The sequence below is a fragment of the Delphinapterus leucas genome, chromosome 1 (assembly GCF_059928025.1).
Source record: "Delphinapterus leucas isolate spDelLeu-1000000601 "Yukka" chromosome 1, BTC_Dleu_Yukka2, whole genome shotgun sequence".
In the NCBI taxonomy this organism is placed as follows: Eukaryota; Metazoa; Chordata; class Mammalia; order Artiodactyla; family Monodontidae; genus Delphinapterus; species Delphinapterus leucas.
The window spans coordinates 128,932,029-128,952,290 of record NC_143129.1 but is presented as its reverse complement, the minus strand read 5'-3'; positions in this window follow the sequence as shown (position 1 = coordinate 128,952,290).

Sequence of the window (20,262 nt, the reverse complement as noted above, 5' to 3'; positions counted from 1 at the left end):
AGGTTCTTACTCACAGCTCAGAGAGTAAATACCACCTTAAATTTTGCTTCCTAGGCGCCTTATTTCCTTTAGCCCAGTCTCCTAGCCCTGAGGGGCAATTTCCTTAGCCTCTGTCAGCCCTGGTTTTCTCAATTATAAAATGAAGATTAAAAAAATGCATCTATCCTATAAGGTTGTTTTGAATATTATATGAGATGGTAAGATAGTGTACCTGGTGTCTAGGGCTTCTCAATAGATACTAGCTTTATTACCCATTGACGCCAAGCCTATAGTAGACTTGAGGCAAAGGGCTTAGGGTAGGTTTGGATGGCATGACAAAGTAGGGAAAATGTTGACGTTATCTGGAGGAAGAAGTCAGAAAGCACTTTAGATAGTTGGAAGAAATATATAGACACCAGGCATAAGAGAAAGAGGCGTAGAAAAATGCCAGAAACAGATTCATTTGCTTGCTGCGCAATTTGCCTGGGCCTGAACAATTTATACTAACAGTAAAAACAAGTGTTGGTGTTTTGGGTTTTGGCTTAATTCCAGTTGTATAATTTTTCAAAACTTATCCCACATCATTGCCATATAATTTTTTATTTTTTTTTGAGGCTGACTGGTATCTGAACCTGGAGTAAACCAATTCTGCCTTTCTCATGGATGATGAATTTTCCACTCAGGCCTTATTTGTCTTTATGATAGAAAAACTGCTACTTTATTTTCAGTCAATTGGTGTTCACCCAATGTTATCTATTTACAATATAAAGGATAAAACATCTTAATATAAAAATTGTTCATTGCTGTTCTCAAAAAAGCTGTTCCAAGTCTTCGGCTAAATTAACAAAAATATCATACAATTTTTTTTGCCAACCTATCATGTCACAAAGTTTTCTTTTTTTCCCCCAAATCATATGTTAGCCTAATGCATACTTTTTAAAAGTAAGAGAGATCACTTCTAAATGACTGTCCTTAAGATTTGCATAATTAGCTAAACTAAATTAACATCCTAAACTTGGTCGTGATTGCCAAATTTGAAGGTCTTCTTCCATTTTTGTTGAAGAAGTTTGAATTAATTATTCCCTTATAAAACTTGAATGCATAATCAGTTTCTAATTTGAATAAGCAAACTGGCCCACAAAATTTTGCAAATTACTCTAATAAGTTCTCTTGGCATTTCCCACAGAAGGCTGAACAAATGTTGACAGAGGGACACACTGTTTGCTTATGTCTAATCTTCCCATCTGACTTATATAAATGTCACAAATGAATCTCAGACACATAGCCAATGTCAAATATCCATAAGGTGGCTCAGGAAAGAGGCAATCTACATTTAGGACTGATTAGAGAAGATGGATTTTTAGCTTGAAAGAAACAGATTATTGGGGTGCAGAGGGTGGGAGAGCATAAAAGTGTGAAGGGAGCTTTGAAGGAGGGTATCGATTCAGAAATACATAAAGATATTGTTGAGAAAGTAGAGCCCATGCCATTTTCTCTCTAATGCCCTGTGATAGGCATTGTTATAAAGGCTATATGTAACTTTTCTCATTTAATCTTCATAGGCCCCTTAGCCTGTGAGAAATGGGATCTTAAAGAGGTCAAATAACAGTCTCAGTTGCCACAGTGGCAGAACAAATGGCAGAATGGGATTTGAACCCTTATTTGTCTCATTCCTGACTTTATGATTTTAAGCACCAAGTCATACAGAAACTATTAACCTGCATCTTTTTAACCTTGGTGTTGTAAAACAGTTAGCCTTATTAGAGTAGTAGATAACTGCATATAAAACCTTTAAATAAAATCCACTTATAAGTAAAATCAATGATAATCTAATGTACCGGGGTAGGGGAGATACTTAGCAGTATTAGACTGAAACACATTAACTGTTTCTTAGGTAGGAATGGCCTAAATTTGTTGTTAGGAATTCCTTTTATCCTTCTTTCAGGATAGGACAACTCTTTTAAGATCAAGTAAAGATTTAATAGCTGGTATTTGGGAAATTCAACAGACCCTTCAGAAGAAGAGGCTTTCATGAAGTGTGCCAGTTAGAGAGCAATGGAGATGCAAAGAGGAAAATCAAGCACTAATAGGTGCTCTTAAGATAGTTCCCTTTTGTAGTGCAAAGCAGGCCTTAGAAAGCAGGGCCTTGCCCTGCAGGATGACTTCCTACCTGTCTGGTGACTGGGAACATCAGGCCAATCATAGAAGAAACTTCAAATGATTTTCTGTGGGAGTGTAGTGAGAGAGGCTTTTGTATTAAAAGCCAGAGATTACACTCGAATTACAGTTAGAGGAGACATTCAGCCATGATGAAAACAATAACCCAACAATTCTGTCATCAGAGAATTTGAGGAGCACTTTTCATCCTTTGGGTGCAGCTTATTTAAAAACAATCAATTAATTGATCAACAAAAGTTTTGGAACCCAATTTCATTTATCATTGTGAGTCTCAAAAGGAATAGTTCATTCATGATGACAAAATTGAGAAGATTTACAAAGATATGTGTACACGTATCTGTTGTGTGTATGCACACATACGTGTGTGTGTTTACAGTAACATTAGATAAAATGTAAGTAGTATATGAGGAAATCAGAGGGGAAGGCCATGGTAAGAAAATAAGGTGAAGCTGGGTGTGTGCATGCTGTGAGGATTTGTGTAGTTCATTCATCCTTTTACTTAATACATAGTTATTGAGGGCCTCTTATGTACCTGACACTCTTCTAGTCACTGGGAAATTTGCAGTGAACAAAGAAGATAAAAATTTCTGCCCTCATGTAAATTACAGTGCAGGTTGGATGAGAGTTGGAAGGACGGATAAACATGATACCTCTGTAAATTATACACATTGTACATAAAAAGGTGACAAAACCATGGAACAAAATTAAGCAGTGAAAAGGAGACTGGGAAATGCTGGGAGAGGGGCGTACCATTTTAAACAGAGTGCTATTTTAGTGTTTAGGGAGATATACTATATCCTTGTTCATCTCCTTCCAGGAACATTATAGGACTGCACTCCCCCACCCTGTTGAATTTTGACTGATCACGTCACCCACAATAAAATGTGAACAGAAATTGTGCATCATATTTGAACAGAAATCTTTTTGAAAAGTTCATGATTCATCAAGTTTTCTTCCTCCTACTCTGTCAATCACTGACTAGTTGGTACAGGTTCCTGAGTCCAGGGGTAAGAAGACAGGAAGCAGTGCCCTTTGTTAACGCTGATGGTCATGCAATGTGAGCAAGAAACAAACAGACAGATTTGATGGTTATTTGTTATGGCACTATTACTACCCATGTGAGAAGCATAGGTGGTCAGAGTCCATTTTAAATAGTTGCTAGAACCAGGCTGCCAAGTTGTTTCTCAGGCTACCAGCAGGCAACGTTAAGGGAGGGTGGGAGGGAGACACAAGAGGGAGAGGATATGGGGATATATGTATACATATAGCTGGTTCACTTTGTTATACAGCAGAAACTAACACACCACTGTAAAGCAATTATACTCCAATAAAGACGTTAAAAAAAAAAAAAGATGGGGTTTAGCAGGGGTTCATAAACTACAGACCAAATCTGATCTGCCACCTTTTTGTAGGACCTTGGAGTTAAGAGTAATTTTGACATTTTAAGTAGTTTTAAAAAAAATCAAAAGATACATCCTATTGTGTGAACCATAAAAATTGTATAGAATTTGAATTTTAGTGCGGATAAATAAAATTTTATTGGAATATAGCCACACCCTTTTAACGTATTGTTTATGGCTGCTTTCCTGATACAACAGCAGAGTTGAGTAGTTGTGATAGGGTTGAGTAGTTGAGTTGAGATTGAAAATCCTAAAACATTACTGGGCCCTTTACAGAAAGTCTTTGCCACGCCCTGTTTTAGAGCAGTCACATGGCTCATATTATTGCTCAGAAAATGTAGACTAATTGTTCCTGGGCATGAGACCTCTAATGTATGAAACTTTTTCTAAAGATTCTCTTATGGAAGAATTTGGGAAACACAGTTAACAAATTCACTAGGAGAGTTTCTTATCTGCATCTCTTATTGTGGCAAAGTAAACTCATAGTTCATTAAAAGCAATTCTACATTGGGATGAAGCTATGCAACTACATATTTTGTACAAGGTTCTGTGCTAGACTCTTGCCTTAACCCTGAAGGAATTTATAATCTAATTAGAGAGAAAAGACCCAAAAGAATACTGAAGATAAATAGATGGAGGTACACTAGATGAATGGTAAAGCCAGGAATCCAAGGGAGAATTGATCGCTCAGAAGTGGGGCATGTCTTTATGGAGAAGGTCAGAGTTAGACTCATCTCTTTCCTGGGCTACTGTTGTTTTTAAATCCCGGTTGGATTTTGAGACATCTGCAAAGGCTCTATGTAGTTAATAAAAGTAGATTAGAGTCAAGTTTTCATCCCCTGTAAACAGCTTGCTTATCTAGTCTCTGCATTAAAGAAATAAAACAAAATAAAACAGAACCTCAGGTCAAATTTGACCCAGTATTGTATCATCAACTCAGGTTGCAAAACTACCATATATTACTATTACTAGGCTACATATGACTAGTACCACATATTATTCTGACTGTGTTTAAGTATGCCTCACAATGATTCAGGAGTGTGGCAAATCTGTTGGATTAGGAAAGATTGCAATGGCTTTTTGTTGTCACTGGCAACATGGTAAGTTTAAAAGGGGAAGCAAAATGAACTAAAAATAAAGATAACTAAAGAGCGTGCACCAAAGGAAAGGATTAAGAAAAAGATAAGGAGCAATGAATGATACCTAATCAAATTATAGCTTTATCCTCATTAGTGTCATCCCCATTTTGATTTAACTTTGCCAAGTTAACTAAACCAAAATATTTTTAAAAATCTGCCAGAAATGGAAAATGAAAAATAGAGGTTTTATTACAGAGTACAATAGCCTCCTAAGGATGCAGTCGTGTTGCAGCCTCAAGTCCATACGTAGATGTATATAAATAAAAGAACTTTCTCGGGCTTTCCTGGTGGTACAGTGGTTAAGAATCCACCTGCCAATGCAGCGGGCATGGGTTTGATCCCTGGTCCGGAAAGATCCCACATGCCGTGGAGCAACTAAGCCCATGTGCCTCAACTACTGAGCCTGTGCTCTAGAGCCTGCACGCTGCAACAAGAGAAGCCACCGCAATGAGAAGCCCACGCACCACAACGAAGAGTAGCCCCTGCTCACCACAACTAGAGAAAGCCTGCGTGCAGCAATGAAGACCCAATGCAGCCAAAAATAAATAAATAAATTTTTTAAAAAAAGAGCTTTCTACACAGTAGAGTGCAGAAAATGAAGAGCACCTGTGAACCGATTCATCTGGGAAAATATGCTTACCATAATTAAATAAAAACATGCTGCCTCAATATTGTGTATACTGTTAACTAGACAGAGCAATTCACACTGCCAACTGCAGGGTCTTGGTGTTGAGGAAAGTCTACACGATGGAGTCTAATATAATAACCAACCGAAACCTGGCCCCTAATGGTTGAAACAACAAGAAAGGCAGAGGTATACAGTTCTGCAGGGGAGAACGGAGCTTGGCCATTTATTCACTCTTAAGAAAATCCATGTCAGTTATCATCAGATGACAATTAGGGATTCAAGACAAAGCACTTCAGATCCTTCTTTCATGTGGAAAGGACCATTCTGAGAATGTTTGGATGCCATTTCAGACTTTAGAATTTTTACCATTTATTTCATTAAAGATCTTAAATTCCTGCATCTCTTGCAATGTTACTGTAAATGTTGTACATATAATGGGAAAAAAAAAGCTAAAAATTAAAGTTTGGATGAGAAGAGTAGCAATAAAAATAATAAAGTATTTATTGATTTTTACTCTGTGCTAGTCACTACAATAGATACTGAAGAAATAGCATGAATAGGATAGTCTCTGACTTCATGGGACTTCCTGGTTGGCTACTGACACCATCTGAAAGTTATCTACTTAATTATTTCTGGAGCAGAATGGAGCAGAAAACTGGTCCCCAGTCTTTCTGCTCAACATTGAAGCAGTTAGGATCTGGGTACTGTATCTACCCCTAGTCTTCTACAACTCATTCTAACAACAAGTACACGTGCTGATTTACAGAAAAGGAGAGATAATCTTTTTGACAACAATGATGGTACTAGGGTTATAACCTTTTTTTTTTTTTTTTGCGGTACACGGGCCTCTCACTGTTGTGGCCTCTCCCATTGCGGAGCACAGGCTCCGGACGCGCAGGCTCAGCGGCCATGGCTCACGGGCCCAGCCGCTCCGCGGCATATGGTATCTTCCCAGACCGGGGCACGAACCCGTGTTTCCTGCATCGGCAGGCGTACTCTCAACCACTGCGCCACCAGGGAAGCCCAAGGGTTACAACCTTTTTAAAACTTGATATTCATAAAGCCATTAAGTTATATACAGGACTCAACTGTGTAGACTGCTCATACTCATTTCATTGCTAGTTTCTTCAAGTCCAGCTTTCTTACTCTGTGGGAATTGGGGAGGGAAAGCTGCATCAGTGGATAAGTAAACTGGGGTCATACAATAAAGAGAATTATGTGCTTAATGGAGACACATTGGAGGCCTCTGATCAGATTAATGGCATGATTACAGCTGTACTTTAGGCCAATTAAACGAGCACAGGGAACAGAATGGATTGGAGTAGAAAGAGGAATATAAGGAAATTATTCTTAGTTCAAGTGACAAATAATAGGTCCTTGAGTAAAAGTGTATATATAAAGGATATTAAGAAAATAATTATTATTATGACCCACTTTTACCAAATTGATATTAGAGATGAGCATTTTATGTGTTGTCTAATGGTTAATAGTAAAATCTCTGGAGATGGACAGATTTGTGTTCTACTCCCACCTCCTCCATTTCCTAGCTGTGTGACCACTTAAATTCTTTGAATCCCAACCTCTTCATGTGTAAAATGGCGATAATAATATGTAAGTAACAGGGGCATTGAACAGAAACATGATGATTTGTGTAAAACAGTTAATGGTGCCTGGCATACCTTATAAAGGCTTTAGTGAAAGAAGTAGTAGTTGTAGGAATAGTACTACTAAAATGCTTATCCCTGCATGTAATCAATGTTCAGGACTTAAAGCATATGTTTACTGTTTTCAGTTCATTGATTCAACAGATATCTCTTGACCACTGACTTTCTGCCAGGCCCACCCTGCTCTGGGCCCTGGGGATGCATTTAGTTAACAAAACACCTCCAAATTCCTGTCCTCTCGGAGCTTACGTTCCAGTGGGAGCAGAGAGATTATAAAACATAAGTATTACAAGTAATTAAATTATACATAGAATATGATATGTGTACTATGAAAAATATAGAGCATGATAAGTGACATGGCGAGTTCTGGAAAGTGTAGCCCGTCTACATGCTTGGTCAGAGGTGACCTCAGTGAGAGGGTGATAATTAAAGAAAGATTTGAAAGGAAAGCGGGAGAGTCATGTGACGTCTGGGGGAAGAATGTTGCAAGCAGAGGGAATATAAGCCTGTCTGGTGTGTAACAGGTTGGCAAGGAAGCCAATGTACATGGAGCAGAGCAAGCAAAGGGAATGGGATGAGAGAGCAGCTATGGAGATAACCATGTGGGGGGAACACACAGCAGCCCAGGGACCACGTTTCCACCAATGCTTACTGAGGCTGGAGGAGACGAGAGTCTAAATCCAGTCTGTGGAGTAAAGATTCAGACAACTTTTCACCCTGTCCAGATTGTCCAGCCTGCAGAGTAAACTGTGGGTTGCCCTTGAGCCAGCTCTTGCACAAACCCGGAAACCTCTTTCTTATAACTTTGACAGATTTTTATTTTATAGGTCATAGCCAGATTTAGTCCTTGTCCATTGTCAACATTTATGTGGTAATGCTACAAAACATGTATTCATACAATATTACTTATAAAATTAATAAATAAAAGGAAAATAAGTTAAAATTGACCTATATCTTCTCAGATCATACATTTTGGCACAAAGCTTGAGACTGGATTGTTTCTTTAGGTTAGTCAGTCAGTTAAATTTAGAACTAAAATTATATGAATGAATCCTGAGGCTGTGTTGGCATTTAAGAGAAGTATACCTGAGGTCTGTTAGTTTGCTAAAGTAGGCATCATGGTGTAAAAATGGAAAACAAGGTAATAAATGAATGCCCAGAGCAAAAACTGCATTGCACTTGTTATTTGTCATTTGTGCTTATACTTTAGAGTCAAATTTCAATAATACTTCGGTAATAGTATGCTAAAGGACTGTTTCACTTTTCACTGTCATATTTTAGAAAGTAAGAGGTTTTTAATATGAAAGGACATTTTAACTAGTGAACTAATTATTTTAATTTGATAGAATTTTTCTCATTTGCATTTTTGACAATTATTTATGACTACTATAGATAATTAGGGGTTGTGTATTTTTCAGAATACTGTAAACAGCATTATAGACATTAGCTGAACCATTAATTTCAACAGAGTATGAAACACTTTCTACTTTTTACCTTTTATAAAATATTCTGCTTGAAAAAAATTGCTTGTCAAAATTATAGTTATCTGTCCAATTGATATCTGCCATTGTAAACAAGCTCTCGACTTACATATAGCATATTTAAATCTAAGTATTTGGTAACCATTGATAATTGTCCTCATAAATCAAACTTCACTGGCTTTGTATATTTGAAATGGAGTCATATAGCATATTGTAAATAATAAATTGTCATTACCCTTTAGTGAAAATCCTGTGCTTTTCAGCATATTTAATTATCACTCCTCTTAACATATCTAAGGGTGAAAAACTCAAGTTTCTTGTTCCACAGACGAGAAAACAAAATAGATTCCATATATACATATATAACATTAATAACTTAAGATTATCCAGCAGTATCATTTGCCTTTTTCTTTATAATCAAATTAAATGATTTGGGGGAAGACAATGGTATGTGTGTATATATATATATATATATATATATTAGATGATTATTTTGATGTTTCATTGATTATTTCTATTTATTATGTTAGCTTAGACTATGGACTATGTCTAACTCTTACTATTAATGCATTTCCTTATCCATAGATGAGTCTTACACATCTGATGAATCCATTAATGTTAAAAGTCTTACTACCAAAATTAAGCAAACACATTCCCTAAGACCTTATCAACCTTGGCATGGAACAGATGAGCAAAAAGCTGAGTTGAATTGATAAAAGGTATACCAAGTCATTAACTACTAATGATGGAGCTTGTAAAGTACAGCATCTCTGGAGAAAGGAACTGACTTGACTTATATGCATCATATTTTTATCTGCATTTCAATACTGCTTAAATATGTACTTCATTACAGGGCATAACTGAAATAGAAGGGCACCTGCTAAGTCAGAGCTATAAAACAGATCTATAGCCTGCTGGCATGTGAAATTTCTCTAATTTATGTTTTTTATGAAACTACCCTCACACTATGTGGTTGGCAGCAAAAATAATAAAGCATGTTACTTAAGCAATGTTACATTTACTGTATTAGTAAGTAAATGCAATAGCCACCCTATTCTCAAACAATAAAAACTACCCAGCCTTTTCATGAAAGATGATTCCAATTTCCATTGGCCTGTATATGAAATAAAAAAACCATAACTCATCAAAATTTTAGCTATTTTCTCTTAAGATAGAAGAGCATTTTGCTTGAACATTGAACATGATATTAATTATTCATGAAATGAATAGAGTTTAAATACTAAGTAAAGCTCAAATTCTTTTCAACTAGATTGAAATTCTTTTTGAGCCAGGTAAAAACTGCCACTAACCTGAAGAGCTGTTCAAAAACACCATAAAGAGATTGTATAATATGTTCAAAGTGTTATAGTTATTTGGGATTGATTTTTCTGAAAAGCCTGTTCCTCCTCTGAAATTGATTCATGATAACAGCCTCCATTTGGGTCAAACGGTATTTAACCGCTTGTAAATTTTAATTAAATGATTTGTCACTTTGAACACATAGTTTGTCATGTTGCAACTAAACGATGTGTCTATCAGAAAATGACTCAGGGGGAAGACATTCATCTAATTTGTCACTTGGACACCCATTCAGATAATTTGGTTGTTGCATAGGGATAAAGTTGAAGATTTGTAAAATAGAGTGCATCATTTTTAGTAAGCAGGATCACATTGTAAGCTATTAAAAAAACATAATTTCCTCTGTAATTAAATTCTAATAAGTACTTTATTTCTGGTCATTTTTCATTAGCCAATGTTTAACTTTCTGAGAAGAGAAAATCCTCCAGTTGAATCTAGTATCTACAGGAAAATATGGGCTGCACCTGAGAAGCAATAAGCTGAATTAGAATTATCTGGGGGAAAAAGTGCTTTCATCAGAAGCATTTACATCACTGTAGACCCAGCTGAGACCTTGTCTAAAGCTTGGATAATACGATCAGAGACAGCCTGGGACAGAGTGAAAGGGACAACTGAGGAATTATTGAGGAAATAGCAGAGGTCATGAAACCTTTTGCTAAAGAGGGCTATATCTGGTAAAAAGGAAGGTATTAAAATATATTAATTTAGTGTCCAAAAGTTATTAAAAAGTTAGTGTATATTTGAGTGCTCAAGTTGAGCAGGCTAGAGTCACTAATCACTGCATATTACAGTGCCCCTTGTCCTTTTCTGCACTGATACAGTGATGACTATATGTTGTTAATATTACCCAATGAGGAACAGATATGTCAGTCAAAATTACAAAGTATGTTCATACATAAATTTATTTTGAAACTGAAAAGTCCAGTCTTTTTAGACCTTTTTAGATTCTCAGAAAGTCCTGAAGGGCATGACAATATCACAGGCTTGTATGAAATAAAAGGAAAGGGACCTTACCTGGAATATCTTTTTCCAACTAAAGTCTAAGTTCCTTGAAGTCAAAGACCAGGCAAGCATTAGATGTCAATATTCCCTGTCAGGATCTATATGCTCACAGTGCATCAGAATCATCTGGGAGCTTCTAAAAAATTCTGATGCCTAGATCCTATGAATGCATTTTCCGTAAATGCAGTTTCATTTGTTCTGGAGTACGGGCCAAAGCATTGGTATTTTTATATTCTAATTTGTAGCCAGGGTTAAGAAGCACTGGGCTGATATAGGCAGTGCTGAAGTAATATGTAATGGATGGGACTATCCTCATAAAAGATGTGAGAAATGGGCTTCCCCGGTGGCGCAGTGGTTGAGAGTCCGCCTGCCAATGCAGGGGACGCGGGTTCGTGCCCCGGTCCGGGAAGATCCCACATGCCGCGGAGCGGCTGGGCCCGTGAGCCATGGCCGCTGAGCCTGCGCGTCCGGAGCCTGTGCTCCGCAACGGGAGGGGCCGCAGCAGTGAGAGGCCCGCGTACCGTAAAAAAAAAAAAAAAAAAAAAGGTCTATTTCTGTTTGTAGTATTAGTGATCTCATAGTCATGCAGATTTAAAATTTAACACTATCTCGAATTTCTCTCTCTTCCTAACATCCTTTAATCTTCCCTCATCCCACTACTACCAACCTACCCAACTGTTTATTTTTCTTCTTTGATATCCTTTTTTCTCCCTCCTCATTTTGTTTCAAATATTCAGGCACATTTACTAATTGCTACTGCAAAAGAATTTCTCAGCTAATGCTGTTCTCTGATAACAAAATCCTCCCTCAGTTTAGTTTTCACTAGAACTTTTGTGGGAAACTTATAATACAGTTAAACAATCAGGATTAGATGATCTCTATGTTTGCTTTGACTTCTTTTACTTTAAGATCTATCCTTGAGTCTGTACCAGCAGTGACATATGGAGTGAAAGATAGAAGGGGCATTGGCTATAAGAATGGAATGACTTTGGTTAATGATAATAAGTATGTCTATGACAAAAATCACCTAACAACTTACTATTTTTTTTCCTAATTTTAAGATATTTACAAACTTGAGCTTTCACTTTACCTTCTCCCACTGTTTGCTGGCAAGTCTGCCTAAATATAGCCTTAGTGAAATATCAATATACAAACTTTTTGATTCTTCATCCTCAAGGATCCTGATTGTGGTATGAAAGATGAAATCCAACTGGCCAAGTGAGACGTGTGCCTCATAAAGATGTATTGATTCTTTCTTAGTATTTTAGGATTTTTTCAGAACTTGAAAATTGAAAGCAACTGGATTTATCTGCAGCTCCATTACCTCCCTAGGCTGTAGAACCTAGCTGACAGATCTGTAGATGTCAGATCTTGGTCTCTATTTATTTAGAAAGTGTAGGGCATCGGAAACCTTTCCTTATACTGTATGGAAGTTGGTAGTAGAAAACGGCGATTTTTGTTCACTCTGATTCTTTTTTTTTTTGTGGTATGTGGGCCTCTCACTGTTGTGGCCTCTCCCGTTGCGGAGCACAGGCTCCGGACGTTCAGGCTCAGCAGCCATGGCTCATGGGCCCAGCCGCTCCATGGCATGTGGGATCCTCCTGGACCAGGGCACGAACCCGCGTTCCCTGCATCAGCAGGTGGACTCCCAACTACTGCGCCACCAGGGAAGCCCTCACTCTGATTCTTGAAAAAAGAGTACATTTATATTTTCTAAGTGAGAATTCAGACCCAGGGGTCACTTAAATATACATTCAAAAAAAGAAGAAATTTTTAAACAAAAAAAAAAGGTAGAAATGAAAATAAAAGTATAAATATGGAAAATATATTAATGTTCTGAAAGTGAAGAATTAAAACAGACTAAAGATGTGGTGAGCTTTACTTTGGGACAGTGGGAACAGGGAAAACGTGAGCCAGAAGAGAAATTCATAGCCAGAGTGATAAACTGATTTGAAAACGTCTGTGTTCGTGAATATTTGTGTAGTTAAGAAAAACGGAAGGTAGATTGAAGGGCTCCAACAATTGTCTGAAATGAATTTCTGCAGAAGAAAACAGGGAACAATAGGAAAGCAATACCTGATAAAAAAACAGATGAGATTTTTCCAGAATTAAATAAACATATGAGTGCTAAGGCTGAAAGGACTCATTGAGCACCAGTTAAGATAAATGAAATTAAGTACATGCTCAGACACAGTATAACATGATAATGAACCTGCAAAGGACAATAATAAGGAGACTATCTTAAAAGCTAACAGAAATAGAAGATAGATTACCTACAAAGGAGCAACAATTAGATTGACAGCAAATTTCTCATTAGCAACTAGTGGACGTCAGGAGATTATGAATGACAGCTTCAAAGAACTGAGGGTAAAAACAAAATTAAACACAAAAAAGCCTGTCAACCCAGAATTAGACATCCCATAAAACAACTGGGAGGAAAAGGGTTAACACCAGTCTGCAACTCTCTCATGCTCTACTGGAAACCTGGTTGAGAGTAGCAGGCTGGGAGTGAATGACCTTCAACTTCCTTCCTTCCTTATGAACATGCTAATGACCTTGAATAGACCTCTTTGCAGGATGATAATGATGTTTACTACAGATAGGGAGTCTTTATTTAGAGAATGCTTTTCCTAGGATGTACTTGGTATAACTAGCTTGCTTATTGTAAATGAACCTGAGCTTTATGGATTTATGGGGCATAGCTTGCTGGAGAATGGGAGTAGTCATCTAAGCATTCTCTCTCTCTCTGTAATTATCAGAGTATAAAACAAAGGGCTCCAGAACATAGATGCAAAAATCCTCAACAAAATACTAGCAAACAGAATCCAACAGCACATTAAAAGGATCATACACCATGATCAAGTGGGGTTTATTCCAGGAATGCAAGGATTCTTCAATATACGCAAATCTATCAATGTGATAAACCATATTAACAAATTGAAAGAGAAAAACCATATGATCATCTCAATAGATGCAGAGAAAGCTTTTGACAAAATTCAACACCCATTTATGCTAAAAACCCTGCAGAAAGTAGGCATAGAGGGAACTTTCCTCAACATAATAAAGGCCATATATGACAAGCCCACAGCAAACATCATCCTCAATGGTGAAAAACTGAAAGCATTTCCACTAAGATCAGGAACAAGACAAGGTTGCCCACTCTCACCACTCTTATTCAACATAGTTTTGGAAGTTTTAGCCACAGCAATCAGAGAAGAAAAGGAAATAAAAGGAATCCAAATCGGAAAAGAAGAAGTAAAGCTGTCACTGTTTGCAGATGACATGATACTATACATAGAGAATCCTAAAGATGCTACCAGAAAACTACTAGAGCTAATCAATGAATTTGGTAAAGTAGCAGGATACAAAGTTAATGCACAGAAATCTCTGGCATTCCTATATACTAATGATGAAAAATCTGAAAGTGAAATCAAGAAAACACTCCCATTTACCATTGCAACAAAAAGAATAAAATATCTAGGAATAAACCTACCTAAGGAGACGAAAGACCTGTATGCAGAAAATTATAAGACACTGATGAAAGAAATTAAAGATGATACAAATAGATGGAGAGATATACCATGTTCTTGGATGGGAAGAATCAACATTGTGAAAATGACTCTACTACCCAAAGCAATCTACAGATTCAATGCAATCCCTATCAAACTACCACTGGCATTTTTCACAGAACTAGAACAAAAAATTTCACAATTTGTATGGAAACACAAAAGACCCCGAATAGCCAAAGCAATCTTGAGAACGAAAAAAGGAGCTGGAGGAATCAGGCTCCCTGACTTCAGACTATACTACAAAGCTACAGTAATCAAGACAGTATGGTACTGGCACAAAAACAGAAATATAGATCAATGGAACAGGATAGAAAGCCCAGCGATAAACCCACGCACATATGGACACCTTATCTTTGATAAAGGTGGCAGGAATGTACAGTGGAGAAAGGACAGCCTCTTCAATAAATGGTGCTGGGAAAACTGGACAGGTACATGTAAAAGTATGAGATTAGATCACTCCCTAACACCATACACAAAAATAAGCTCAAAATGGATTAAAGACCTAAATGTAAGGCCAGAAACTATCAAACTCTTAGAGGAAAACATAGGCAGAACACTCTATGACATAAATCACAGCAAGATCCTTTCTGACCCACCTCCTAGAGTAATGGAAATAAAAACAAAAATAAACAAATGGGACCTAATGAAACTTCAAAGCTTTTGCACAGCAAAGGAAACCATAATCAAGACCAAAAGACAACCCTCAGAATGGGAGAAAATATTTGCAAATGAAGCAACTGACAAAGGTTTAATCTCCAAAATTTACAAGCAGCTCATGCAGCTCAATAACAAAAAAACAAACAACCCAATCCAAAAATGGGCAGAAGACCTAAATAGACATTTCTCCAAAGAAGATATACAGAATGCCAACAAACACATGAAAGAATGCTCAACATCATTAATCATTAGAGAAATGCAAATCAAAACTACAATGAGATATCATCTCACACCAGTCAGAATGGCCATCATCAAAAAATCTAGAAACAATAAATGCTGGAGAGGGTGTGGAGAAAAGGGAACACTCTTGCACTGCTGGTGGGAATGTGAATTGGTTCAGCCACTATGGAGAACAGTATGGAGGTTCCTTAAAAAACTACAAATAGAATTACCATATGACCCAGCAATCCCACTACTGGGCATATACCCTGAGGAAACCAAAACTCAAAAAGAGTCATGTACCAAAATGTTCATTGCAGCTCTATTTACAATAGCCCGGAGATGGAAACAACCTAAGCGCCCATCATCGGATGAATGGATAAAGAAGATGTGGCACATATATACAATGGAATATTACTCAGCCATAAAAAGAAACGAAATTGAGCTATTTGTAATGAGGTGGATAGACCTAGAGTCTGTCATACAGAGTGAAGTAAGTCAGAAAGAAAAAGACAAATACCGTATGCTAACGCATATATATGGAATTTAAGGGGAAAAAAAAATGTCATGAAGAACCTAGGGGTAAGACAGGAATAAAGACGCAGACCTACTGGAGAACGGACTTGAGGATATGGGGAGGGGGAAGGGTGAGCTTTGACAGGGTGAGAGAGAGTCATGGACATATACACACTAACAAACGTAGTAAGGTAGATAGCTAGGGGGAAGCAGCCGCAAGGCACAGGGATATTAGCTCGGTGCTTTGTGACAGCCTGGAGGGGTGGGATAGGGAGAGTGGGAGGGAGGGAGACGCAAGAGGGAAGACATAAGGGAACATATGTATATGTATAACTGATTCACTTTGTTATAAAGCAGAAACTAACACACAATTGTAAAGCAATTATACCCCAATAAAGATGTTTAAAAAAAAAAAAAAAAAAAAAAAAAAAACAAAAAAACCAAAGGGCTCCAAATCCCTAATGGCTTCTTTTGAGAACAATTTAGCATATATTGCTCATCACTATTCTATTTATCTGAAATGAAAACACATCCTAAAGTAGGGAAAGGGACATTTTTGGAAGCCGAATAAGTTGGTTTTGAGCTCCTGCAGGAAATGAATGTTTTGCCTGAGCCTACTGCTTGCCCATATCCTTTGAATCATTAATAAAGTATGGTGCTGGGTAAGATCTATAATGTGCATGAATGTTCTTTGACAATTCAACCCTTTGGGTTAACACAGCTATCATTCAAAAATCCTGAACAAATTTTCAAGCATACCTAAGGTAAGAAAGCTTGCCACCCACAGACTCACACCAAAAGAACAAAAAAATGTACTTTAATGAAAAGACAAGTTAACTGAGAGGGACAGATGATGTGAAAGAAACAATGGTGAACACAGAAAGTGGTATATTTTAGCAAAGTTAATTAACTGTTGAAAAAGGAAACATAATAAAACTAGTATGTGTCCAGCATGTGTGTGTGTGTATGTTTGTGTGATTAAATAGCAAAATAAAAATTGAAAACAGCACTAAGAAGACTGTGTGTGTATGTTGGGATGAGAGAGGAGGCTGTTCAGTGAGAAAGTAAACCATACTGTTTCTTGCTTGGGAAAAGATTATTGAATAAATTTGAGAAAATTAGAAAAATCTGTAGTTAACTCAGCATATTAAAATATAAGAGAAACCACTAAAAGAATGGAAATGGAAATACAAATGTATAACTTTCAACTCAACAGAGAAAAAATGTAAAAAAAGAAACAGAGTAGGGTAAGGAGAAAGAAAGAGCATGTAAAATTTAGAAACACAATTTCCCGAAATATATTTTTTTATGGGTGCATAAAAATACGGTTGGTAAAAATACATCCCAGACTCAGGATCGGGGGAGTACAGGAGAATAGGACAAAGGGAACTTCAACTCTACCACAAAAAGAGATCTGAAGCAAATAATAGTAAATGTTAGCTTTTGTTAAGCCTGATTGGTGTGCACATGGATTTTATATTAATCCCTACTTTTCTGAATAATTGAAAGATTTTAAAGAATGAAAGTATTACTTTCCAACAATGGCTATTAAGTATTTCATAAATGTGATTTGAAACCCATGGAGTAGATAGGCTCTTCTTCAAAGAAGTTGCAAGGAAGTTTGAAAAATATTCTGAATTTATGTTATCAAACAAAGCTTTTCCAAATAGAAAGGAAATACAGAGAATTAGTTATATCATCTGAGATTTTTGTGACAAGAATAGAATATACTTGACATATTTGTATGCTAACAATGTGTAATTTTGTGTAATTTTTGGGGGGTATGTAATAAGTGTTCTGAATTATGTTTCCCCATGTACACTATTGCTCAAAATTATAGAAGTTAAAACAATGACAACAAAAGCTAGCATTATTCTAGCATGTCTGAGTATAATTTTAAAATTTAGAAGTAGCATAAGAGATTTCATATTTATTTGCTTAAGCAGGAGTAAAACATTCCTAACAACATCTTATTTTTAAAATATTATTATTCTTAATTGGGTTTGAAAAATAAATCCTGGCCTAAATTTTAAAACACAAGATGTTATCACCAAGCTCAATTAACCATTTACATTCTCCCTTCCTTTCTGATAAAAATTTGATATTATCTAATTTATTCAATTTATATTCTAATAATTTAGTGTTACATTTTATTCCCATACTGTTTTTCTCTAGAGACTATAATATCTTCAATTATTCTTTATTTCATTCATGTTCACTTGTTCAAGTACTTAGGCTTTAATTTATGAGATTTCATTTAAAGTCTCATAGTAATATGCATCTGGTATTTATAAAACCTGATTTCTCCTTTGAGAGTTTTGCCTGGAGGTTGTAGTAAGGTGGATTTTCTATTTTTTCCAGGCCTCTTTAAAATATATTTTTCTTTAAAGAATATTTAAACATCTTTGATATGTGTCATGTTTTATATAATCTCTTATAAAATTTTTCTTATAGCAACCTGGTCTACCTAGAGAAAATATAAATTACTTGATTTGTTTATAATTGAATGGCAGGAAAAAAAAAAAGGAAAGACCATACTGTTCTTTAATAGCTTTAATAGATTGTGGAGTCCACCCTTGATTCATATCTCTCTTTTCTAGCATTGAACTGTCATTTATGACAAAACAAATCAAAATTTAAAAAATTATATATAATCACTCATATTTTATTAGGTGTGTGGTTAAGGAATTTAAACCAACGACAGATCTGACCTTTGCTCCTGGCTTCTGAGAAGAACCTCTAAGCTCTTGGAATGCCATGCTTGATAGGAAGGTCTTTGTTTGTCTGGGGGTCTTGTGTCAGCCAGATAGTAACAAAGTGGCATGAAGGCTTTGAACCACATCAACAATGTGACTTAGGGCAGAAGCTTTGCTTCACAAGGTATCAGCTCCATCTTCTGAAGGGCTGGAAACCGAGATCCATCATGTGGGCAGTCACCTGTGTCTACATGATGGAGTCCTATAAAAGGCTTTGGACACCAAGGTCTGGGTGAGTTTCCCTGGTTGACAATACGCAGTACGTGTTGTCACACATCAATACAAGGAAAGTAACTTGGTCTTGACTCTATGGGGGGAGGACAATAGAAGCTCCATGTTTGGAACTTTTCTTGGACCCTGCCCCATGTTCTTCCCTTGGCTGAATTTAATGTGTATCTTTTAGCTGTAATGAACAGTAATCATGAGTACAACAGCTTTCAGTGAGTTTTGTGAGTCCTTCTGGTGAATTATTAAAACTAAGGGTTGAATCCACTGAACTAGTAATAGGTAAAATATTAATGCATGTTCTTGCATGCAATTATAAGTTTATTTCTTTCACCATGGTATGTCAATAATGAGCAAGTGTTATTGAGTGTCAGCTTGATATGTACACTGAGAAGACTGTCGTCTATGAATCAATTTTAACACTAACAAAGGCTATTGGTGAGCATCCCTTATATTAATAAATTGCTTAATCTGTGCAGTTTTAAAGCGTGTTTTTTTTTTTTTTAAGCCTGCCTTGCTTAGTATTGATAATATGAGGTAACTGGCAGATATTTCAAAGACTGCTGTTGTGTGTATTTTAGCAGCAAATTTTGTTGACTTTCACTGGAAACCATCTTTAGGGCAGAAAAATTGGCAGATGCTTTTGTTCAGCAGGTTTCTTGACAACCGTACATGGAAAGCTATTTTTTGCCTTTCACAGGGATTGGTCAAAGGCTGAGGTTTGCTTTTGGTGACATTATGTTAATTGTCTCCCTTGAGGCTGCCAGAATGCTGAAGGCAAGTTAGCGTTTCCTGACTCTTGTCTCCTCTGTGTCCACGCTTCTTGCCTTCTAACAGTACTGTTTATGCCTGCAGCGTGGCTGTCTGCCACCCTCCCTAGTTTGCTGGGGTTTCCACTTTCACCTTTTACTTATGCCTCTCTACTGAATTTATGGGAGAAAGTGTGCAGTTCCTTTAGTCTAGTTAGCTGCAGTCAATGCTCTACCAGCAGGGGAGTGGTTTTAGGGAGAAGCAGGGTTAGTAGAAGGTGAAGCCCTTGCTTGAAACTCCATGACCCTACTGCTTGAAGCATTTTGTTTCCTTTAGGAGATTATGGTGCTTTGTTATACTTATTTTCAGTATACATTTTGGGTTTTGATCTCATTTGTCTCACAGAGAGACTGAGGAGATATCCCCCAAGTCAGACAACAGTATTTCATGCTGGGAAGTGGTTTTAATTTTTACGTACAAGGTTAAAGATCAAAATCTTGAAGCCATGAGAAATTGTTAAAAAAATCACAATGATGTTGTACTTTTCTTGTATCATTTTATCAGTGTTTTCAAATAAGCCGAGGACCGTCTCTGTTGAATTGGGGTGTTTGGGGTGTTTTTTCATAGGTTCCTCACAAGACAAACATATACCTTTATTCTTTGTCCCACTCTACTTTATTCTCTAGGAATTGACCTTCTCATACTATTGATTTCTTTTGCTATTAAAAAACACTCACTGT